Raw genomic sequence first — 25,519 nt, 5'->3', positions numbered from 1 at the left:
ATGAGTTTAAACACCATCAGCAATTCTGACAGAATCAAAGGCAATCATGAACCCAAACACAGCCAATGAGTCTGCACTTCTGTCTTTGTGCACCCTTCCCACTGCTGCAGGAAAGCGTCATTTACCTTGACAGTATACAGTGGTTCAGCCGTGAGGCAGATGTCTTGAAAAGGAAAGCAGGTTTGACTTATGATGTTGATTTATAGATCAAATTAATCCGGATAGAATAACTATCGTATTTTCTGCACCATAAGGTGCTCTGGATTATAAGGCGCGCCCTCAATTAGCGGGTACTAAACCCTTACAAAAGGTGCACTGGATTATAAGGTGCGCCCTCAATTAGCGGGTACTTAACCCTTACAAATGGCGCACGCTAAAATATATAGTCTACAAAAAAAAAAAGTCACGGAAGCAAAACGGTTAGTTTATTTTAACTTTTTAACAACTTTGAACTACCGGTATTTAACAATATGGTACTCACATTATTTTTTATTATGGTTCTGTCACAAATCCATCGAAGTCCTCATCTTCTGTCTGAATTGAACAGCTGGGCAATTTCGCCATCAAACGCTCATCTTCCCTCTCATCATCGCTATCATTTTTGCCTTCAGCCGAATGGTGACTGTAGAGACGCTTCTCCCGGCTGTTCTTTGTTCAATGACCCATTGCTCGAGTTGGTCTTCTAGCTGTGCCAACCTCGCTTTGTTTCCGGGGAAACTCCGTTTGGTCTTTTTAACTTGGAGCAGTTCATTTTCTTGTTTCCTCTCGCAGCTGCTCTATTCCCATGAACAACTGCGTAACTGATAGCCTGCAGTTTGAATTGTGCCTCGTAAGCATGTCTCTTCACTGGCGCCATTTTTGGGGGTCCTTAGACAAACAAATGTTGTTTTGCAGGATACCTGTAGTATACGGTAACTACCGGAGGAGTGGTGGAGGTAAGTGTACGTACCACGGACTCACGGACTCCTCTCTGACTGGTTTATTGCTGGCAGCGTACATACTTTACGTATTACGTAATGTTCTCCAATTGGTTTATTGATGCCAGGGTACGTACTCTATGCTGCCAGCGTATGTACTTTATGTATTACGTCCCTGTGTCAGCGGGGAATGGTCCGATATTCCAACGGTCAAAGACAACGCCGGTTGTTTTTACAGATTTTGTAATTCAGTGTGCACATAAGGCACACCGGATTATAGGGCGCACGGCCGATTTTTGTGAAAATTTAAGGCTTTCAGGTGCGCCTTATGGTGCGGAAAATACGGTAAATTAATGTCAACTCTTAAAATGTACGAAGTGAAAAAATATAACACATATCTTTTAATTTTAAAATAATGCACTAATTCTGAAGATTTGAACACACACAGATGCCCAAAAGGATTATGGGTAAATTGTAATTTGACAAACAAGTGATATAACCAGGAGCCAGTAGATGGCAGTGTTCTATGCATTTTGACCCCGGTTATATCACACGTTTGTTGACCTGAATCAGAACTTAACAAACAGACTTTTTGGTTTTGCAAATGCCTTTTACAAATGAAAAAAAATACACATTTTACAAAACCAATTTATTTGTAAGCACCAATGCACACACATTGCATTAATCTGTGTTGGTTTTTACATACGAGGTCTATCAGAAAAGTATCCTACCTGATCATGGACCTACCTGATCCTACCTTTTTATCTGTGTGCGCCGCGACAGGAAAAACACCTCCGTGTTGAAAACCATTTGTAAAATTCAGGCAGCTTTTGATGGCTTTCAACAAGTGAGTAACTGAGAAATTGTTTAACAGCTTGGGCATGTTCCAACTTGCCCGTTAAGGTTTCCAACGGAGGTGTTTTTCCTGTCGCGACCCCCCGCAATCGGGTCCGGCCCGACATGTGACTCTGCCCGTACGTTCTTTCATTACAAAATGTCCGTTAACAATGGAATGTCCGAATAACTCCTCATGCCGACTTCTTCTGAAAGTTCTCTGTTCTCTGAGGACTTCCTGGATCAACAGAGCCTGAAATGTGGAACTTTTCAACTTGAAACGGCGAGACGCTGCCGCCTCGAAGCACAGATCGCCATCAGGCACCATGGGCCGTCCTTATGGCGACACTACCAGACCAAAATCTCTCATCAGCCGTTAAAATTTTTACCGAAAACCAGCTGAATTTATCGAATGGTGTCCACTCAGTTGTGCCTTACAGTTTTGAAAAAATTTTGATCAAACAAAGCAGCAGTCTCTGAGCCATTCCTAAACAATGAAAAAATCGACGAGAGGGTGGGCCACTCCTCACTCAAAGACTGCCCACAGGCGAATGACGTAACCGACAGGCATGAAAAAAACTCTTGCATGCCCACGAGGGTTCAAGCATGTCTGATGTAATCACACGTGATTCAAATCCATATGGTTTTTGAAAAAAATAATAAGGTCAGATACTTTTCTAATATACCTTGTAGAATGAATTAGTCAATTACTCAGTCCGCTCACAAAAAAGTTAACTTTGATAATTAGTAGATTAGTAGAACTGTGCCCACCACTGGAATTGATCCCATGACTTTCTTGCTGTGAGGCAACAATGCTAACCACTAAGCCACCATTCTGCCCACCAAACATCAGTTATCAATCAATTTCATGTGGGCTATTCTTTGTCTCCCATCGACTTCATACTATGGAATCTGTGCCACCACTGCCACCAAGCAGCCTCAAGGCCGATGCAGGACTTCTTCATCTTCTAGTCTCTGTTAAATATAGATTACAATTTGTTCATGTAAATGGGGAATCTTCTTCACAGACTAAAGTTAATTATGGAGTTCCACAAGGTTCTGTGCTAGGACCAATTTTATTCACTTTATATATGCTTCCCTTAGGCAGTATTATTAGACGGTATTGCTTAAATTTTCATTGTTACGCAGATGATACCCAGCTTTATCTATCCATGAAGCCAGAGGACACACACCAATTAGCTAAACTGCAGGATTGTCTTACAGACATAAAGACATGGATGACCTCTAATTTCCTGCTTTTAAACTCAGATAAAACTGAAGTTATTGTACTTGGCCCCACAAATCTTAGAAACATGGTGTCTAACCAGATCCTTACTCTGGATGGCATTACCCTGACCTCTAGTAATACTGTGAGAAATCTTGGAGTCATTTTTGATCAGGATATGTCATTCAAAGCGCATATTAAACAAATATGTAGGACTGCTTTTTTGCATTTACGCAATATCTCTAAAATCAGAAAGGTCTTGTCTCAGAGTGATGCTGAAAAACTAATTCATGCATTTATTTCCTCTAGGCTGGACTATTGTAATTCATTATTATCAGGTTGTCCTAAAAGTTCCCTTAAAAGCCTTCAGTTAATTCAAAATGCTGCAGCTAGAGTACTGACGGGGATTAGAAGGAGAGAGCATATCTCACCCATATTGGCCTCTCTTCATTGGCTTCCTGTTAATTCTAGAATAGAATTTAAAATTCTTCTTCTTACTTATAAGGTTTTGAATAATCAGGTCCCATCTTATCTTAGGGACCTCGTAGTACCATATCACCCCAATAGAGCGCTTCGCTCTCAGACTGCAGGCTTACTTGTAGTTCCTAGGGTTTGTAAGAGTAGAATGGGAGGCAGAGCCTTCAGCTTTCAGGCTCCTCTCCTGTGGAACCAGCTCCCAATTCAGATCAGGGAGACAGACACCCTCTCTACTTTTAAGATTAGGCTTAAAACTTTCCTTTTTGCTAAAGCTTATAGTTAGGGCTGGATCAGGTGACCCTGAACCATCCCTTAGATATGCTGCTATAGACGTAGACTGCTGGGGGGTTCCCATGATGCACTGTTTCTTTCTCTTTTTGCTCTGTATGCACCACTCTGCATTTAATCATTAGTGATCGATCTCTGCTCCCCTCCACAGCATGTCTTTTTCCTGGTTCTCTCCCTCAGCCCCAACCAGTCCCAGCAGAAGACTGCCCCTCCCTGAGCCTGGTTCTGCTGGAGGTTTCTTCCTGTTAAAAGGGAGTTTTTCCTTCCCACTGTAGCCAAGTGCTTGCTCACAGGGGGTCGTTTTGACCGTTGGGGTTTTACATAATTATTGTATGGCCTTGCCTTACAATATAAAGCGCCTTGGGGCAACTGTTTGTTGTGATTTGGCGCTATATAAAAAAAAAATTGATTGATTGATTGATTGAAATATGGAAATAAGGTGTGGAACTGGTTAAATTTGTTTTCCAGTCATCTTTTGAATTCTTCAACAGAGTGAATTTTCAATTTCAATTTCAATTTAGTTTCATTTATATAGCGCCAAATCACAACAGAGTTGCCTCAAAGCGCTTCACACAGGTAAGGTCTAACTTTACCCCCAGAGCAACAGTGGTAAGGAAAAACTCCCTCTGAGGAAGAAACCTCAAGCAGACCAGACTCAAAGGGGTGACCCTCTGCTTGGGCCATGCTACAAACATAAATTACAGAACAATTCACAGAACAATTCAATTTAATCAATTTGCACTTTAAGTGTGTATCACTAGTAAATAAAATGTTAAATGAGCTGACTGTTCTAAATAAATAAATAATAATTAATAATTATCCGATTGGAGTCTCTATTGGTAGAGTCTCTGATTCTGCCAGTAGATTCTCCGATCAGAATCTTCAATTCTACCAAATCGCAGATTCTACTTTGACGTATACATATTCAGAACAACGAAGCCCAAACAAAACAAAAAATCTGGACTTTCGTTGACTTTCATTGGCATTGTTTAACCTTCGCACAGCTTCATTCCTGCAGCTGGTGCTTGGTCAGGATTTTTAGACTGTTCAAAAATTTGAACAAAATGCCATTGAAAACCTCAAATTGTCCTTAGCCTATTTCATTTTGCTGTAGTTCTTGACAATTTCTTATCGTTTACATCATTTCTGTAATGTTACCGTTTAGTTTGACTTCATTCCACCAGCTGAATGTTTTCACACAGTACAGAAGCCGGTTTGTAAGCACGTTTGTGGAGGAGAGATGCAGCTCCTCCGCAGAGGAGTTGATGTCTGTGGTGTGGGGCTTCTGCCGCTGCGTGTGATGTGGCGAGTGCTGCCGCGGTCATGCCATGGTGCTGGCCGGCCAGAAAGAATTTCTCGGCCTCCTCCGCCAATGCATGGCAGTCCATGATCATGGTGTTGTTCCAGCGCTGTGCGCACCAGAGGAGAGAGTTGCTGCACAAAAAGTACGGCCGGAGCTGCAGCATTCTGTCCATGAACTTTGAGGGACTTGCTGTCTCTAGCCTCTGCAGAGAGAAATGCCTACTGGCCCTTTCAGTCTGACAGGTCAAAAATTTTGAGGTAGTGATCCTTGATCGCTGGGTATTTGTTTGTGGAGGGGGGGGGTGGGAGCGTGATCAGCCTTGTTTCCATGGAACTGAGGACCGAAATGTTCAGTGATGGCTGTGTATTTGGTCGCAGTGGGGGCTTTACAGGAGCGCAATCAGCCTCGTTTCCGTGGAACTGAAGGCTGATACGATCGTTGATGGCTGTGTATTTGTTCACAGCAGGGGAGCTTTGCAGGAGCACGATCAGCCTTGTTTGTTTCCGTGTAGCTGAGGGTCAACTTGATGTAATAATATTTTGTATCGTCTGCTGTGATCTCTAAGAGCGAACTGCACTTCAGTTTGTGCAAACCAGGAAACAGTTTACAGAAGCAAGACTTTGAGCATCAAGTGTGGAAAAAGTTCCAGCAGCAGTAGGCATTCGTGTGTGAAAAGCTTTGATCCACAGAGGTGTGACATATGAAAACAGAAAACCCAGTGTAATTGCAAATGGCTTCATTCCTTTTTGAACATTTGAGTCTCTAAATCAAGTACGAGAGAGTCCTTTTGTGTGCATGTACATGCACGTGTACGTGCACTACAACACATCCAAACACTGAATGCATTCATCTGGAGTGAATCAGCTAGAGAGAAGGTGAAGCATGTGCGTGTGTGTGTGTATGTCTGATCCATGTATGCAGCGCCTGTGCATCTGTGATCAGAACTGGTAATCGAACCTGCGTACATGTGTGTGACTGACTGCTTGATCCACACAGCCACAGCGCCTGTGATCAGAAACACCACGGTTTTGAAAGAAAGGCAGAGCGACAAATAGCGCTATCGCTCTCTCTCCCTCCTCTCCCCTCTCTGTCTCTCTCTCTCCCTCCCCCCCCATCTCTGTCTCGCTCTCAATGCTGAAACAAGAGACGGACAGTTTTATGTTTGCTTGTGAGTTTAAATGGCAATATTTACTACTTTTTTTTGGTGGGGGGGGGGGGGGGGGGGACACAGAAGGACTATGCAATCAGATGTTCCCAGCCCTGACAAGGAAGCAGTGTGTCCCGCTGTACATCTTCAAACCTGAGTGGCGTTTGCTTTACCGTTTTGAGAACGGAGCACATTTCTACAATGCAAAGAAAAAAACAAAATATAACAAAAAAACGAAGAAGTGCTGCAAGGGCCACACACAACAGAATGCATACAATAAAAGCAAACATACGCAGCTGCAAGCAAATCTACGAATGCAGTGATGCGTGAAAAACGCTGAGTATGCGTGCATTTTGGGTGTACAGACAATGATTAGAGTTTTGGTATTTGAGAGATTTGAGACATATTTGGCGTGTTTGCAGTGTGTATAATTTTGGTGGAGTATTTGGCATGTGTGGTTAGTGTGGTAATGTGTTTTTGTTTTTTTGTAAAAATAAGGCGTCTTATAACTGTTGAGCAAGGGCTTCAGTTTTTTTTTTAATTGGAGCAAGATTGAGCACGCAGCATGTCATCAGAGTCTGAACCAGACATCGATGATTCTGATGATCAATCAGTCAATCAATTTTATTTATATAGCGCCAAATCACAACAAACAGTTGCCCCAAGGCGCTTTATATTGTAAGGCAAGGCCATACAATAATTACGTAAAAACCCCAACGGTCAAAACGACCCCCTGTGAGCAAGCACTTGGCGACAGTGGGAAGGAAAAACTCCCTTTTAACAGGAAGAAACCTCCAGCAGAACCAGGCTCAGGGAGGGGCAGTCTTCTGCTGGGACTGGTTGGGGCTGAGGGAGAGAACCAGGAAAAAGACATGCTGTGGAGGGGAGCAGAGATCAATCACTAATGATTAAATGCAGAGTGGTGCATACAGAGCAAAAAGAGAAAGAAACACTCAGTGCATCATGGGAACCCCCCAGCAGTCTAAGTCTATAGCAGCATAACTAAGGGATGGTTCAGGGTCACCTGATCCAGCCCTAACTATAAGCTTTAGCAAAAAGGAAAGTTTTAAGCCTAATCTTAAAAGTAGAGAGGGTGTCTGTCTCCCTGATCCGAATTGGGAGTTGGTTCCACAGGAGAGGAGCCTGAAAGCTGAAGGCTCTGCCTCCCATTCTACTCTTACAAACCCTAGGAACTACAAGTAAGCCTGCAGTCTGAGAGCGAAGCGCTCTATTGGAGTGACCTGATAATAATGAATTACAATAGTCCAGCCTAGAGGAAATAAATGCATGAATTAGTTTTTCAGCATCACTCTGAGACAAGACCTTTCTAATTTTAGAGATATTGCGTAAATGCAAAAAAGCAGTCCTACATATTTGTTTAATATGCGCTTTTAATGACATATCCTGATCAATGACTCCAAGATTTCTCACAGTATTACTAGAGGTCAGGGTAATGCCATCCAGAGTAAGGATCTGGTTAGACACCATGTTTCTAAGATTTGTGGGGCCAAGTACAATAATTTCAGTTTTATCTGAGTTTAAAAGCAGGAAATTAGAGGTCATCCATGTCTTTATGTCTGTAAGACAATCCTGCAGTTTAGCTAATTGGTGTGTGTCCTCTGGCTTCATGGATAGATAAAGCTGGGTATCATCTGCGTAACAATGAAAATTTAAGCAATGCCGTCTAATAAAACTGCCTAAGGGAAGCATGTATAAAGTGAATAAAACTGGTCCTAGCACAGAACCTTGTGGAACTCCATAATTAACCTTAGTCTGTGAAGAAGATTCCCCATTTACATGAACAAATTGTAATCTATTAGATAAATATGATTCAAACCACCGCAGCGCAGTGCCTTTAATACCTATGGCATGCTCTAATCTCTGTAATAAAATTTTATGGTCAACAGTATCAAAAGCAGCACTGAGGTCTAACAGAACAAGCACAGAGATGAGTCCACTGTCTGAGGCCATAAGAAGATCATTTGTAACCTTCACTTATGCTGTTTCTGTACTATGATGAATTCTAAATCCTGACTGAAACTCTTCAAATAGACCATTCCTCTGCAGATGATCAGTTAGCTGTTTTACAACTACCCTTTCAAGAATTTTTGAGAGAAAAGGAAGGTTGGAGATTGGCCTATAATTAGCTAAGATAGCTGGGTCAAGTGATGGCTTTTTTAAGTAATAGTTTAATTACTGCCACCTTAAAAGCCTGTGGTACATAGCCAACTAATAAAGATAGATTGATCATATTTAAGATCGAAGCATTAAAAAATGGTAGGGCTTCCTTGAGCAGCCTGGTAGGAATGGGGTCTAATAGACATGTTGATGGTTTGGATGAAGTAACTAATGAAAATAACTCAGACAGAACAATCTGAGAGAAAGAGTCTAACCAAATACCGGCATCACTGAAAGCAGTCAAAGATAACGATACGTCTTTGGGATGGTTATGAGTAATTTTTTCTCTAATAGCTAAAATTTTATTAGCAAAGAAAGTCATGAAGTCATTACTAGTTAAAGTTAAAGGAATACTTGGCTCAATAGAGCTCTGACTCTTTGTCAGCCTGGCTACAGTGCTGAAAAGAAACCTGGGGTTGTTCTTATTTTCTTCAATTAGTGATGAGTAGTAAGATGTCCTAGCTTTACGGAGGGCTTTTTTATAGAGCAACAGACTCTTTTTCCAGGCTAAGTGAAGATCTTCTAAATTAGTGAGACGCCATTTCCTCTCCAACTTACGGGTTATCTGCTTTAAGCTGCGGGTTTGTGAGTTATACCACGGAGTCAGGCACTTCTGATTTAAAGCTCTCTTTTTCAGAGGAGCTACAGCATCCAAAGTTGTCTTCAATGAGGATGTAAAACTATTGACAAGATACTCTATCTCACTTACAGAGTTTAGGTAGCTACTCTGCACTGTGTTGGTATATGGCATTAGAGAACATAAAGAAGGAATCATATCCTTAAACCCAGTTACAGCGCTTTCTGAAAGACTTCTAGTGTAATGAAACTTATTCCCCACTGCTGGGTAGTCCATCAGAGTAAATGTAAATGTTATTAAGAAATGATCAGACAGAAGGGAGTTTTCAGGGAATACTGTTAAGTCTTCTATTTCCATACCATAAGTCAGAACAAGATCTAAGATATGATTAAAGTGGTGGGTGGACTCATTTACATTTTGAGCAAAGCCAATTGAGTCTAATAATAGATTAAATGCAGTGTTGAGGCTGTCATTCTCAGCATCTGTGTGGATGTTAAAATCGCCCACTATAATTATCTTATCTGAGCTAAGCACTAAGTCAGACAAAAGGTCTGAAAATTCACAGAGAAACTCACAGTAACGACCAGGTGGACGATAGATAATAACAAATAAAACTGTTTTTTGGGACTTCCAATTTGGATGGACAAGACTAAGAGTCAAGCTTTCAAATGAATTAAAGCTCTGTCTGGGTTTTTGATTAATTAATAAGCTGGAATGGAAGATTGCTGCTAATCCTCCGCCTCGACCTGTGCTACGACATATTCTATACTAACATATTCATGTCATATACTAACATATTCATCCTGCTGTAACCAGGTTTCTGTAAGGCAGAATAAATCAATATGTTGATCAATTATTATATCATTTACTAACAGGGACTTAGAAGAGAGAGACCTAATGTTTAATAGACCACATTTAACTGTTTTAGTCTGTGGTGCAGTTGAAGGTGCTATATTAATTTTTCTTTTTGAATTTTTATGCTTAAATAGATTTTTGCTGGTTATTGGTGGTCTGGGAGCAGGCACCGTCTCTGCGGGGATGGGGTAATGAGGGGATGGCAGGGGGAGAGAAGCTGCAGAAAGGTGTGTAAGACTACAACTCTGCTTCCTGGTCCCAACCCTGGATAGTCACGGTTTGGAGGATTTAAGAAAATTGGCCAAATTTCTAGAAATGAGAGCTGCTCCATCCAAAGTGGGATGGATGCCGTCTCTCCTAACAAGACCAGGTTTTCCCCAGAAGCTTTGCCAATGATGAAGGAGATGATCCCTCTTTTGTTCTGGATGAGGAACCAGAGCAGTTGGATCCACCGACATGCGCACAGATCTCCACAGTGGGTCAGATCACACAGTTCTGTTTGCAGCTTCTCCAGGACTCAGGTGCTATGAGTTCCATCCCAGCACCGATTCCTGGAATGCAGAGATGCAGACACACACTGCTCCAGCAGTGGCTCCAGGCGCGTTTAGTTCAGGAGATCAGCGTTAGCTCTGGTTTTGTTTTGTTCCTCTTTCATTCCTTTTGCACTCTTGATTCACAGGTTATTCTGTGATAAAGCTCGTTCCTCCACCTTTTCTCAATGATTTGTGACTTTTTAACTTTTTTCCCTACATTCAGGAATCATCGCATGCCATATGACCAGGCCATTACTGGATAAAAGCTACTTTTCCAGAGTGGAAATGTAAATTTACACACAGTAGTTTTAGTCAGGCAGAGTTTTTCTGTCATCTTGGTAGCTTTTATTCTTTCAGCATTTTTGAATGAGATTGCATTACCTTTTTAAGAATATAACCCCTTTAATTATTGTCTTATTTGAAGAAAAGCTGAACCTGGATTAATTTCATTATAAGCCTGCTCTTCAAAGGATAAAACCGAGATGACAATATTCTGAATCATAGTTTTTCAGTTTCCTGTTTTACAAAGCGAGGCTGTGAGCTGAAGATGATCGTTTATGACCGCTAAGTTGCCGTGCTGCTTTAATGAGCGTTTAGCGCTAAAGTCTGCTCTTCAAACAAATAATTATGTGATCTTTTGCAAACAGGTTGTACAGTTTCTGAATTTATACATTTATAAATACAATTCATAAATGTTGCATGAAAACTATTATCTTTTGTTTCTGAATTTATACATTTATAAATACAATACAATTCATAAATGTTGCATGAAAACTATTATCTTTTGTTTTCATGTGAATGAATGAATCCCCTCCTCTCCTCCACTCCTGTCTCTCACACTCTTACCCCTCTCTCCCCCTCAGTCCCCTCATGAAGCCTTTAATCTGTAAAATAAACACTTAATTTCTGAATGTCGCAGCAGCAACGGACAAAGGAGGAACTGTGGATTACTTAATAAAGGATTTATAGTTTTCATTTATTTTACTTGGACGGAGAGAGACACTGGTTTCAGGTGTGCTCTCTGCAGCTAAGAGTGAAGCTGCAGCACACAGTGCGTGAAGGTGGAACTTGGCAACCACTGAGTTGCTACATGAAGTGCTGCAAAAAAAACCTGTTATATCGGGCAGTATTAAATTGCTGATACAATATCCGCAAAAATGATGAATATCGATAATCAGCCAGGCCACAGAAAGAGCAGGACAATGCCTCATCTGCTCCCAGGTACCATGTAACTACCCACCAAGGTGTGAGCTGATAGCATGTATGGGAAGAGATCCATCTTGCTCAGAGAGGCTCCCAACACCCCCATGGCATACCACCTCACCAACATCCTCAATTAACCCCAGGCGACCACCACAAGGACCCAGGGCAGCAGCAGGGACACTAAATGACATCCCCTTGAGAGCCCATAAGCCTGTCTTCATTACTAACAATATGATCCCTATTTACAACTGGTCACTGTCATTTTATATCAGTCAGTTACATTTGCTTCAAGAGTTCTGTGGACACTAATGAAAGGCCCCATACTGTATAATAATTTTAAGACCTTTCCTACTACCATGGTTTTTTTTTTTCTGAGCAGTCGAGCATCACACAGCACCTCAAACATTCAACATGCCAATAGATTGGGTTCAATCAAAGCTTTAAGGTAAGAGGCTCAATGAGGACAGATAAAAGAAGTCCCACAGAATTTCACCATTCTTTCCAAGAACTGCCTCCCTTTCTGGAGATATTTCATGACCAAGCCACTTTACAAATGTATAAGCACACACTCAAGTCTGAGGCCCAATCCCAATACCCTCCCTTGCTCAACCACTTCACCTTTTCCATTAATTCTGCAAATTCACATTAACTGGGATTGGACCTTTGTCTATTAAAACCAACCTGTATGAGAAAACTGAATTCAACATCCCTCTAAAGCAGAAGCCCCAAACACAGTACCCAGAAGGTCATATGCCAGTGTCAGCATATTCTTCTGGAATCTCACTCACTCACTCATCTTCAACTGCTTATCCAAGATTGGATCACGGGGGACCTATCCCAGCAGTCATAGGGCATGAGGCGGGTTTACCCTGGACAAGGCGCCAGTGTGTCAGAGGGCCACATACAGACAAACAAACACATTCAAACCTACAGACAATTTAAAGTTTCCAATCCACCTGACCTGCAAGGATGTGCAGGTCAGGTGGGAGGTTAGGATGTGGGAGGAAACCGGAGCACCCGGAGGGAACCCACACAAACACAGGGAGAACAAGCAAACTCAACACAGAAAGGCCACAGGTGGAAATCGATCCCATGACCTTCTCACTGTGAGGAAACAGAGCAGACGAACCACCAAGCCACCGTGCTGCCTCTTCTGGAATCTTCAGAAAAAGCACAATACCAGCAGTACTGTAAATCTTTATATATATATATATATATATATATATATATATATATATATATATATATATATATATATATATATATATATGTATAGGTCACGGCATTTAATGCTGGTTTTTGGCCTTGCCGCTTACGTGTAGAAATCTGATTATATTATGGACTACAGATGATGGAATCCCTAAATTCCTTGCAATTGAACGTTGAAAAACATTGTTCTTAAACTGTTGGACTATTGTTTTTCACGCAACGAATGACTGAGACTTTTGGAGATGCTCTTTATATACCCAGTCATGACACTCACCTGTTTCAATTAACCTGTTCACCTGTGGAATGCTCCAAACAGGTGTTCTTTGAGCATTCATCAATTACCCAGTCTTTTGTTGCACCTGTCCCAGCTTTTTTGAAATGTGTTGCAGGCATCTATTTCAAAATGAGCAAATATTTGCACATAAACAAAAAAAATGTCTATCAGTTTGAACATTAAATATCTTGTCTTTGTGGAGTATTTAATTGAATATAGGTTGAAGAGAATTTGCAAATCATTGTATTCTGTTTTTATTTACATTTCACACAACGTCCCAACTTCATTGGAATTACAAATGTTCTTGACATGAATTTGACCCAGACTGTCAGCATGGCACTCATTCACTGTGTCAAACACTAAGGGCCCCTTCACACATAGTGCAAATTTAGTCGATTTGTGCATAAAGTGCGCATGAAGCAGGAATCGTGCATAATGTCTAAAATTGGAGCTACCTCATACACCTGTTGCTACAACTATTTGCGCACACCAGTGGCTGACAGATCAAGTGTGTGCTGTGCGAGCCCATCGATCCCTCTTGCGGCAGGTGTCGGCCAAATTCCAACTGACACGCACGAACATCTAACAGCGCTCACCGCTCACATGGCACTTAGAAAATGTGTGACAACTCGCACTATTAACTCGAAAACAGTCAGCAGACAATCGTTGAGCTGGCAGTGAAATTTGTCTAAGTGCCCCATGACTGTAAAGTTGCATAGTGCATATGTAGTGTGCCAGCGTGTCGGCTCCCCCCACAACACATAGGTGCGTGTGTTTCACATGCCCCCCCAACACGTGTACATGTGGTTCGCGCACACTTCCCCATGCAGGCGAGGAATCTCTCATCTGATCACAGAGTGACATCTTGATCTGTGTGCTGACAGGACGGGGGGTGGCTGGCTGCCCACAGCTGTTGAGACATCTCTGGTTCTGGATATCACAGCTGCAGCACATGTTTCGTGTTTTGACGGACATGTGCATATGTGTGCTTGTGTGGAAATACATAAAAATGGACTGTCAGTCCATTTGGACACGCAGCAGGCGATCTGAATGTCATGTCTGACAGGACACACGTGTTGGGCCATGGGCCATGAGGGCTGTGAGCGGCACGCCGCAGGACCAGGAAAACCTAACAGTGCGACAAATACGCCACTTTCAGTCATGTATCAGCAGAAATACACCGTACCAAACGCCGTTTGGTCAGTTATCACAGCGTTTTTTTTGTTTGTTTGTTTTTAGAAAATGTGTTTATCTGCTTATTGATTTTCACGCTCCTGTTACACAACAGTGATTGTAGTGCAGTGGTAAAGTTTCCATCTGGTAATCAGAGTGTGCAGGTTTAAATCCTGTGAGTGCCATTTTTTTATTTAACCAGGGTTATTTAACCGTGGTGTTCTGTATTGTGTCCCCTTTTATGTATTATTTATATCAACCCAGTGATATTCACTAATTATACAGCTGGTTTTTATTTTATTTTTCTCCACATCAGCAGCGTGATGTGGTGCACGTCATCCCAGCTGCTCGCACTGCTCGAAAGACACAGTCGGCGTGATGTTTCATGGTTCACTCATATGAGCTCTACCACCGTGAGTCGCCCTGAGTTGTACGTATTCGCACTATGTGTGAAGGGGCCCTAACATAGCATTCCTATAAAAAAATACAATATTGTTAATTTGCTTGCATTTGAAGAAAACATTTTTTTCTTTTCCAAATAGTATCATCAAGTTTCAGACTTGAAAAAGCCGTTATTACTAGAAAGTATATTTGATCACCAGCCAGCAGTCCTGTCAGACTTCCTGAGCAGACTGCAATTGTGAGAGAGACATGAAATTATGTAAAGGTCTGCATTGTTGGGGAACACAAGTTAGTGGATAGAGTGTCCATATTGACCAAGGTTCACTGAGGTCAAAAGCCATCCTGTAGATTTTGTGCCGCAGATAAGTGTAAGAATCATTCACTCGATGGTACAAGCACCAAATTTGCAGCTATACTAAAATATGAAATGGAGAAAATGGGGCAAAATGGAGCCTGATAATCACCAAATTGGGTAAAATGTAACGAAATGGAGCAAACTGACCCAGACTGACTCCAAATATGATTAAATTTGATTCAAATAAGTACTTTTATGTCATTATTTTTAAGTGAAATGTAACAAATTGGAGCATACTGATCCAGACTTACTCCAAATATGATTAAATTTGATTCAATTAATTACTTTAATTATTTTTAAGCGAAATGGGGACTGATAATAACGAATCAGGGGTAAAAACGTAGTGAAATGGAGCAGACTGACTCCAAATATGATTCAATTAAGTACTTTTATTTATTTTTTTTAGTGAAATGGAGCAAAATGGGGACTGATAATAACGAAATGGGGGTAAAACGTTATGAAATGAAGCAGACTTGACTCATCTACTGAAGTTTCATATCTTGAACACCAGATGGCACACCTGCCCCTACTACATATACTGAGCACATCTCATAAAAAAACAAACAAACAAACAAAAAACAGCCAAATAAAAGTACTTATTTGGAGCCAGTCTCGTTCACTCTGGTCCATTTCATTACATTTTACCCCATTTTGTGATTATCTGTCCCTATTTGCCCCCATTTCGCTAAATCTTGTCCATTTCGTATTTTAGTATGTCCCTCACATTTGGCATACTTCTGAGAAGTCCTTTTCTCCAAAAAAGCCATTAGCCATGTGAAATTTTAATTTTTTAATTTTGAGGTGTATAATGTTGAAGTCATTGTTTCATCTGTGTATTTTTCACATATTGTCATCATCATACACCTGTGTACAGTGACCTTATGACTCCATCAACACTTCTAAGAGCTTGTGGGGTCAAGGGTCCAGCTTCCAGAGACATGAGTGTAGCTACTGACTTAATGTCTCAGTGATTTCAAGACCATTATCACATACAGACACACTGCTGAAGGCTCAGTCCCAGAAGTCATGAAATGACTAGATCTTACACCCCTTTTCCACAAGGTGCCATTCTACTATGATCACCAATGATCCAAAAAAGTGAAAAACTGGATGAAATAGCATGATCTGGCTTGCCTCCTAACAGGCTGGCTCATAAAGTGACTCAAGACAGCTGTTGCTGCTGAACAGAAAGCAGCTACTGTACATCTTGATAATGACCCTTGCAAGCACAAAGACTGATACACAAACTGTGTACACTGCTCTGTGGTAAGTACTGCACAGAGACAGCAGAACTTCTATCAATTAAATACCACCCTCATTATTTACGTTGTGAATTTATAGTTGTTTTTGTCAAATTTGTAGAAGAGGTGGCTCTGTGGCACAGATGGTGGATTACCAACCAAGAGATGAGTGTTTGGTTTCAGGTATGTGCTACCTTGTCCAAGGACACAAACAGGGAGCCCAGTTTGTGTCCTTCATCTGCATCAGCCCAGTCCACCCAGCTGTAAATGGGCACTAGCCTTGACTTAGAACAGGGGTGGGCAACTTGTTCCAGAAAGGGCCAAGAGGGTGCAGGTTTTCTTTGCAGCCACTGATTCCACCAGGTGATTTCACTGATTAATATCACTTTGAGCAGATGGAATCAGTTAATCAGTGAAATCACCTGGTAGATTCACTGGCTGCAAAGAAAACCTGCACCCTCTTGGCCCTTTCTGGAACAAGTTGCCCACCCCTGACTTAGAATATACCTGAGATGGAATTAGTGGTCACAGTTGATCCGTGGTCCGTACTGACTGCCCACCACAGTTCTGCACTCATGTGAACCATGGATAAATTTCAAAGTTTGCTTTGAAAAAGTGTGATTCTGTGTCATGTTCTGAAATTTAAACATTGCTTGTTTTCCATATGAAATCACCATTAATCCCATAGAGGAAATATTAGCTTTTCAGAAATAATTTTCATTTTATTTATTGAGTGGTCCAGACGCTCTTTGAGAGGACAAGGTTCGAGGGAGGGACAGGGAAATTTCCCACATAGGGTTGTATCGTTAATGAAGGGGCCAAACGTGTGGCTCAGGTGATTTGGGAGCTTACATTTGCACAAATATTCTTGCTTACCATTTTTGCTGACATCACCAAAAGGCAGAGCAGGTCTAGGAACTGCTTAAGCCTATGTGTGTTTGTCTATGCATGTCTGTGTGTGTGTGTACATATGTGTGTGAGTCCATATGGTTAATGTGTATGTAATATCTTGACAAAGCCTTTGTATCTCAAGGTGAAAAATGGTGCACAAGCTCACCTCCCTAAGACCTCAGTCAAACTCAACACTGGACATATTTCACTTCTAATTGTGGCCACAAGGGGGCACCATCATTGAAATTTTTGAAAATCTTGGCAAAGACTTCATATATCATAGTAAAAGTTGGTACAAAAGGTAAACTCAGTCAAATTTGATGTTGAGTGCTTTTGAATTCCAATTTTGGCCAGCAGAAGGCTGAGTCTCACAAACCTTATATCCACAATAACTTGTATATCAAGGAGAAACTTGGTAAACAAAGTTGCCTCATTAAGTTGTCACGCAGATTGACACTGAGGTGTTTAAATTGTAATTTTGGTCACCAGGAGGCGAGTCCTACAAACCTGATGGTATGCAAACCCGCCACAAGTACTTCATGGATCATGATTACACTTGCTACTGTATATTATACCTAGCTAAGCACATGGTCTCAAAGGTGAACCAGGTTAGGGTCAGTGTTTCCCTTGTTTTGTTCATGCACATGAACCAGCTACTTACTTTGGACATTTAACTGAGGACTTTTATTGGAAATCCTGCAAAGTGCTTTTAGGGTTGACACAACCAAGACTCTTGTGTTCCAGATTGGGCCATTTGACTGGGATACGATCCTTGCCCAGTGTTTTTGAGCAAATTGAATACTGAGCAATCCACTCAGGCAGACAAATAAGTGTGCACAGCTTTTAAAAGCATGCATGTGAGAGCTGATGTGAGGTCTACGTAAACAAGCCTCATAAGCTCTGACCGGTCCCTACCCACACCCTGATGGCACATAAAATTATTGTCTACCAATCAGGAGTGGCCCTGTCACTCATTTTCTATCATACGCAAATTTCAGCAGCATGAAGGAGAAGGAATGCTGTTATGACATTACCATAACACACAGATCAACTGAAATGATATGCTCCTCGCCGCTGTGTATGCAGGTGTACAACAATAAAAATAACCCGTCATAACACAACACCATTGCTCGGACCGACGCCAAAAACATCTGCTTCAGTCGATCACAGCTGCATACTGGCATCATCAATCACTCCGAAGCATCATTTTAGTCTGGAAGGTCTTTACAACAAGCTGAAAAGGGCTGATTAAACACAGGAGGACCTTTTCACCTGCAGCTCCTTGAGACTCCAATAATATCTTCAGCAAGAATCTCTCTCTCTCTCTCTCTCTCTCTCTCTCTCCGTACCCCCCTCTCTCCTCTCCCTCTCCTTCCTTCCTTTAACTTCCACCACGCTACCGGCTAAAACAAGACGGCTTTATGCTGGTGTCATACCAAGGAAACTTCACTGAGACCTACCCAGTTTTTCAAAGCATGTTTTCTTTTCCTCCTTCTCCCCATAACTGTGAACACTGTACACCTCCAGAAGAACGTCACACAATGTTTGAATTTGTTTTAAACCAAAAATTTGCAACATCAGGTATAGCTTCAAGAACTTGAATCTGCAGCTTGGGACAAAGACAAGAACCTCGTCTCAGAATCGTCTCTGTCACCGGTTGGAAATATGAGGACAAAAGTTTAGCAAGGAGGTGATTAGTCAGTGAGCGCGCTATAGGAAGAAAAAAGTCAGCGTCTGCTGCTGGAATGCACATCAGAGACTGTGGCCCGGGGGCTGAGAGGACGTGTCTGTACACTGCTAGGTGGTGAGGACACCCTGCAGAAACAGCTCCGGCTGACATAAAGAGGGTAGGAGAAGCTGACTGAGCCCCTGGAACTCAGAGCCCCGCAGATAAAAAAAAGAAAAAAGTGAGTGAAAATGGTGCTGGTTAGGTAAGAAACGTGAGATTTGAAATGCGAAGGGAATGAAGGAGACACAGAGACACATTTAATTGCCACTGTACATGCTGCAAAATTACATTTTTTCCATATCTTGTCAAAGTGACATTATGGAGACAAGAGGCCATGGGTCGTGGGTCAATGGGCTCATATGGCTTGCAGCTGCAGGCGAGCCCCGTGTGCAAGTTGAGTCTTTGAAAGCTCTGAAATCATAGGGAAGCGCAACAAGGACCATCATCAAATAAGCAGTCAGTACTTAGAGGGGAAGCGTTCCCACCGCCCTGACACAGCGTGGCCTTGTCCTGCAGCCGACCAAACATCTGCATGATAAGTCAAATGTGGAAGTGCAGAAGCAACCAGGGGGTGGGAGTGGGGTGGGGGGGGAGTTGTTAGATGATAACTTGTGGGCTTTAGTGTGGACCAGGTCAGCGTGGAGAAAGGGTGAATCATGCCTGCAGCCTGCAACAGTGTGATCCGCCACTCAGCCCTTTGTGGCAGCCCGGGGGGGGGGGGTTATCCTGTCCTACACCTTTAAACCAACACTCACCTGATGGGATTATACCCACTGACAGTAAATCATACAGTATTTGACCACAGCACAGACACAGATGGCTCCAGGGTGGAGCACGATGATCTCTAGCCCCCGCAAGAGTTGCAGATAATGGCAAACTGAGATTTGCTGTTAAAAAGCATAAATTTTTCAGCATTGCCACCACCATCGTCTGACAGATCTGGTTGCCACCACTTTCTGAAGTGCCCATGACCCATGGCGTGAGATATTGTTTATGCAAAATGTATGAAGTTTTCCATTATTCTCCTTGATTTGCAATAAAAATAGAGATAATTTCCCTGTGAAACAGCTTTAGGAACCACAGCCTGATGAAATGGAGACACACAAGTGAAGGACTATTGCCGTACCATAGACAAGCAGGTTTCCCCTGTCAGAATGGTAATTATCATATTTTTTAACCAACGACTGCTATCCATAGCTCCATATACATGCGAATAAACAAGTACATAGTAACATGTTAAACCTTTACTTTAAAATGCATTTTTGCACATTTGCCATGAGCTCTGTCACCAAACTGCTCATAGTGTGCCCTGTGATCGACTTGCCCCACCAAGAGAAAAAAGGTCTGGAGCCACCACTGAGCACAGAAGCCCAATATTAAACTGCACATTAATTGGTCTCAGTCCTTTAATTGAAACCATTGCTACTACTACTGTTACTGTGTCCACATGTCCAGTGTCATCTGTCTGAGCGTGTCCACCCTGATAACCATGTGTACATCCACCTAGGGGACCACAGGTAAAAAATCCTAACTTTTTCTTGCTAACAAACATAGTTTGTCTGGGCGTTTTACGCAGAAAACAGGAGTTTGGAAAGGACGCTTTATCCGTGCGTAAAATTGGCACGTACTGAATGAATGCCCTCAGCGCCTCTCTACCAACCTCGGTTTTTGTTGTTTTTGTGTTTCATATTTCATGTCCAGGTTAATCTCTTAATCCCGCGACCTCCGTCATCAGTCCAGTCGCGCTCCGATAAAAGCGCACTGGAAACCGTTTGGCCCCTCGCGTATTCTTACCTGTTCTGACACCAAGTAGCCCGTAGAACCAGGATTAAGTGATAACCACGCTTACATGGGAATCCATAAGCCACCTTTTCGTTTTCCAACCTTGTGGAGCACCTTTGCACTCCATGATCAGCCCCCACAAGTGAGTGAAAACTTTTGGGCGACTTCAAGTAAATTTAAAACGCGTCCCTTCCACAATCCCAAATGTGATGGAAGCTGCTACAAAAAAGCCATATGTGAGGAGTTTTTAGCCTCTTCTCTCAGTCACAGCGAGGCCCCCGATCCTTAAAAAAAAAAAAAAAACTCCCAGTGCCCAGCCTTCAGAGTGAAGGTCGTCGGGTTTTAACCAAAGCGCATGGAGTGCAGTCGGTGCGTCGCGAGCAGGAGGGCTGGGCGACCTCCGCAAACCAGAGCAAGAGAAATGACAAGGGATCCAAACCCCGATTAGCAAATCACGGGCCTGGAAAGTCTCCTTCGGGTCCACCCATCAGCCTTAATGCGCCCCCAAGTCTCTGTAGGCAGAGTGCGTTTGGAGGAGGGCGGGGACCCGGTGGCACGCTTTTATTAAGAACCTTGAATGATGCACAGTTACTCAGGTTTTTACCAAACTTCATAATCTCTTCAGTTCCCTGTATACCTGTGAGTGGCTAGAATGGTCGATTTATTTATAGATACCTTTTGTTACAGGAGATTTTTTTTTTTAAGTATAACTACAAAACAAAACCGTTGTATTTAATGTTGTATTTGATGGTGTATGAAGGACCACATTGGAAATAAGTGTTTTTATGCTTAATGTGTTATCTTCTGTTTTATTTGTCTCTGTATTTTTTACCAGTATGAATTCTACCAAATAAATCCAAATACAAGAGTACTCAATAGGGGACATACTTCTACCAACAAACCACAGTCCTCAAATTTAATGAAATCTCTGACAGTCAGCTATACTAAAAAGAGCTGCTATAAAACTAACTATATTTGCCCCAGAGTATGAGTTTTGACCAACCATATTTGGATTTTTTTTAACCATGCGCCAAACTGTACTACTACTAAGATACAGTATCTATGTAACTATGCTCAACTTAAAAAAAAACAACATGATTCATGCATTATGTTTTCAGAAACAGTGGCATGTTTACCACTGTGTTATATCACTTTTCCTTCTAACAACACTCAATAAGCTTTTGGGAACTGAGGACACTACGGTGAGTGTCATGATTGGGTATAGAAGGAGCATCCCTAAAAGTCTCAGTCATTCACAAGCAAAGATGAGGCGAGGATCACTACTTTGTGAACAACTGCATGAAAAAAATAGGTCAACAGTTTAAGAACAATGTTTCTCAATGTGCAATTGCAAGGAATTTAGGGATTCCATCATCTACAGTCTATAATATAATCAGAAGATTCAGAGAATCTGGAGAACTTTTTACACGTAAGCGGAAAGGCTGAAAACCAACACTGAATGCCCATGACCTTCAATCCCTCATGCGGCACTGCATTAAAAAACAACATCATTGTGTAAAGGATCTTACTGCGTGGGCTCAGGAACACTTCAGAAAACCACTCTCAGTTAACACAGTTCGTCGCTACATCTACAAGTGCAAGTTAAAATTCTACTATGCAAAGTGAAAGCCATACATCAACAACATCCAGAAATGCTACTCCCTTCTCTGGGCCTGAGCTCATTTGAAATGAACAGACACAAAGTGGAAAAGTGTGCTGTGGTCTGATGAGTCCACATTTCAATTGTCTTTGGAAATCATGGACGTCGTGTCCTCCGGACAAAAGAGGAAAAAGACCATCCAGATTTGTTATCAGCACTAAGTTCAAAAGCTAGCATCTGTGATGGTATGGTGGTGTGTTAGTGCCCATGGCATGGACAACTTACACATCTGTGATGGCACCATCAATGCTGAAAGGTACATCCAGGTTTTGGAGAAACACATGCTGCCATCCAAGCAACGTCTTTTTTCAGGGACGTCCCTGCTTATTTCAGCAAGACAATGCCAAGCCACATTCTGCACATGTTACAACAGTGTGGGCTTCGTAGTAAAAGAGTGCAGGTACTAGACTGGCCTGTCTGCAGTCCAGATCTGTCGCCCATTGAAAATGTGTGGTGCATTATGAAGCACAAAATACGACAAACGGACACCCTGGACTGTTGAAACAACTGAAGTTGCACATAAGCAAGAATGGGAAAGAATTCTACCATACAAAGCTTCAACATTAGTGTCCTCAGTTCCTAAACTCTTATTGAGTGTTGTTAGAAGGAAAGGTGATGTAACACATTGGTAAACATACCACTGTCCCAGCTTTTTGAAACGTGTTGCAGGCATCCATTTCAAAATGAGCAAATATTTGCACAAAACAATCAAGTTTATCAGTTTTGAACATTAAATATCTTGTCTTTGTGGTGTATTCAGTTGAATATAGGTTGAAGAGGATTGAAAATCATTGTATTCTGTTTTATTACATTTTAACACAAATGTCCCAACTTCATTGAATTGGGGTTGTATCTTCTGTGCTTTGCTGCAATGATTGTTTTTGGTCTCACTGACATCTCATGGAACCCTATGGTTACTGAAATCATGTCTATAGCCCATCATGAATTACTGCTTGAAGGTGCTCACCTGTGTCCCATCATGAGTCACAGTGTTAAAATAGACTTGACGTAACATATTAATTAAAAAAAAAAACAAAAACAAAAAAAAACCCTTCTACTTCTTTGTGTTTATTGGCAGGTTGTAAACCAGCGTTAGAGGTGCATAACACCATCTACTGTGCTGGAGTGTGTGGAATAATGGCATTAATTATTCTGTCTATACAATACAGAATGTGAAACATTTAAATGAAAAATAAAATCGATCTAAAAAGCAAGAAACGTCTGTGTGTGGGTATGTGGCTTGCATATCTCTCTGACTGTTTGTCAGATCGACCTCAGCTTTCGGATATGGCTTGCGCATGGCACGATGATGTGCATCCAAGATGGCATGGCTCGCTGATGTTACTGGCAGCAAAGTTAAACCACATCAGATGTTGCACCGTTTCACAATAAAAATTTAACACCAGCATCCCAGCAACTAGTTTTACTGTGAAAGGCATGCTGTCAGTGTTCCTTAAGACTGAGTTTAACTTGACAACACTGAGGAGTCCTTAGCTAAAATCCGTTTTTTTTATAACACCAACAAATTTCCCACAGTTTGAACAACTTTTCAGTAAATACATAAGATGAATAAAATATATTTTCCCACAATTTGTACAATGTTTCAAAAAGTACATAAGCTTAATAAGTAATTATATTTGCTGTGTGAGTTCAAGTTTAAATAAATTGTGTTCAGGAGGTTGTTTCATATGTTCTAAATGTTCTGTTTAATTTTGTCTGAGTCTCTTCCAATAACCTGTTAAATAGGAATCCTTTTATTTTCATATTATTGATAATAAAACTGATTTTTTTTAAACATATGAAATACTATATTCAAATAATAATACAATATAACATAAGTACACTTCTTTGTACATCCAACCTTCAAACACAGCCTCGTGCAACCATCCATGAGAAATGTACTTAAGCTCCCAATTTTCTATAGGAATACAAATTTGATACGGGCACTGCACCAGTAATGAAAATGTACAATCTTAACACTTACAAAACAGCTCAAGTTTGATCATTTTACCACAATCATACAGCACTTTGAAAAGTCTGAACAAGAGCAGTCTGTGAGTGCTTGTTTATTTATAGCACAAAAGCACAATGCACATTGATGCGTTGATTCCAACAGTGTGCTTAAAATTGATTTCCATGCCGCATTGTTCACAACTCATAAGTGTTAACCAACCAACCAACAAACACTTGGCTTTTATATAGATTTATTTATCTTCATCAGAAAAAAGTCTGTCTTGTGATATATTGGCATCCTGTCCAAGGTGTACTGTTGTGAAAGTGTAGGAACACGGACCCACAACAGGGGGCGCAAATGAACGGACAATGGAGTAAGTCAAATAACAAAGCTTTACTGTTGTGAAACTCGCACAACAAACACAACCGATTACAATTTCGGGAACAAGCCGAATTCCAATGGTGTCGTGTGGGCAGGCTCGAAGGTAGGAGACGTCTGTCCAAGTCGAACCGGAACCACTCGATTTCCACCGCCACCGAACCCCGGGAATACTGGAGCCGCCAAGTCCTGAACTCCCAGGTGACCACTGCCTCCGCTTGTCGGATCTGGTACTGCTGGCGAGGAACAAAAACAGTCAGAGGTGGGTGCGCTGCACCCAGCAACACGGACGGTGGTAACACCACCTCCCCCTGTCGTCAAGTAAACACTGAAGTGCAGGAGTGTGTGTACTTATCCAACACTGTCTCCTGCTGCTCTTCTCTCTCTCTGTATAAAGGCAAAAAGTATTCAAGGTTGATATAGTCGGCTGGATACGTTACCTCCTCGGTAGAAACGATATCTCGGCAATGAGGTGGAGCTGCCGTCCTGCTGATATACCCCTCTGATGATTGCTGTCAGCTGTCTCAGGTGATAGGTGACAGCTGTCACCCTGGCTGCTCCTGTGTGGCGGCAGCGCCCTCTGGTGCCTGGAGCCCGCACTCCAGGCAGGGCGCCCTCTGGTGGTGGTGGGCCAGCAGTACCTCCTCTTCAGCGGCCCACACAACAGGACCCCCCCCTCAACGGGCGCCTCCTGGCGCTCGACCGGGCTTGTCCGGGTGGCGGCGGTAGAAGTCGGCCAGGAGGGCCGGGTCCAGGATGAAGCTCTTCTTCACCCAGGAGCGTTCTTCGGGACCATACCCCTCCCAGTCCACCAGATATTGAAAGCCCCGGCCCATCCGTCGGACATCCAAAAGCCGGCGCACAGTCCAAGCCGGCTCGCCATCGATGATCCGGGCAGGAGGTGGTGCCGGACCGGGTGTACATAGGGGTGAGG

General features: G+C 42.1%; 1 protein-coding gene across 4 annotated transcripts in view; it reads right to left on the bottom strand.

Annotated features, from left to right (window-relative positions):
• The window catches only part of col11a1a (collagen, type XI, alpha 1a), a 363,765-nt gene that overhangs the window by 314,398 nt on the left and 23,848 nt on the right, over positions 1-25,519 (bottom strand). The window contains exon 1 of one of the 4 annotated variants that reach the window (XM_034171599.1): positions 20,606-20,897. The exons of the other annotated variants lie outside the window; for them this stretch is intronic. The gene's annotated coding sequence lies outside the window, so the exon portion shown is untranslated. Of the gene's footprint in view, positions 1-20,605; positions 20,898-25,519 lie in introns of those variants that run through there. 4 annotated transcript variants of the gene reach the window in all.

The sequence above is a fragment of the Thalassophryne amazonica genome, chromosome 1 (genome assembly GCF_902500255.1).
Source record: "Thalassophryne amazonica chromosome 1, fThaAma1.1, whole genome shotgun sequence".
Lineage (NCBI taxonomy): Eukaryota > Metazoa > Chordata > Actinopteri > Batrachoidiformes > Batrachoididae > Thalassophryne > Thalassophryne amazonica.
This window is presented reverse-complemented; position numbering and strand designations above follow the sequence as displayed.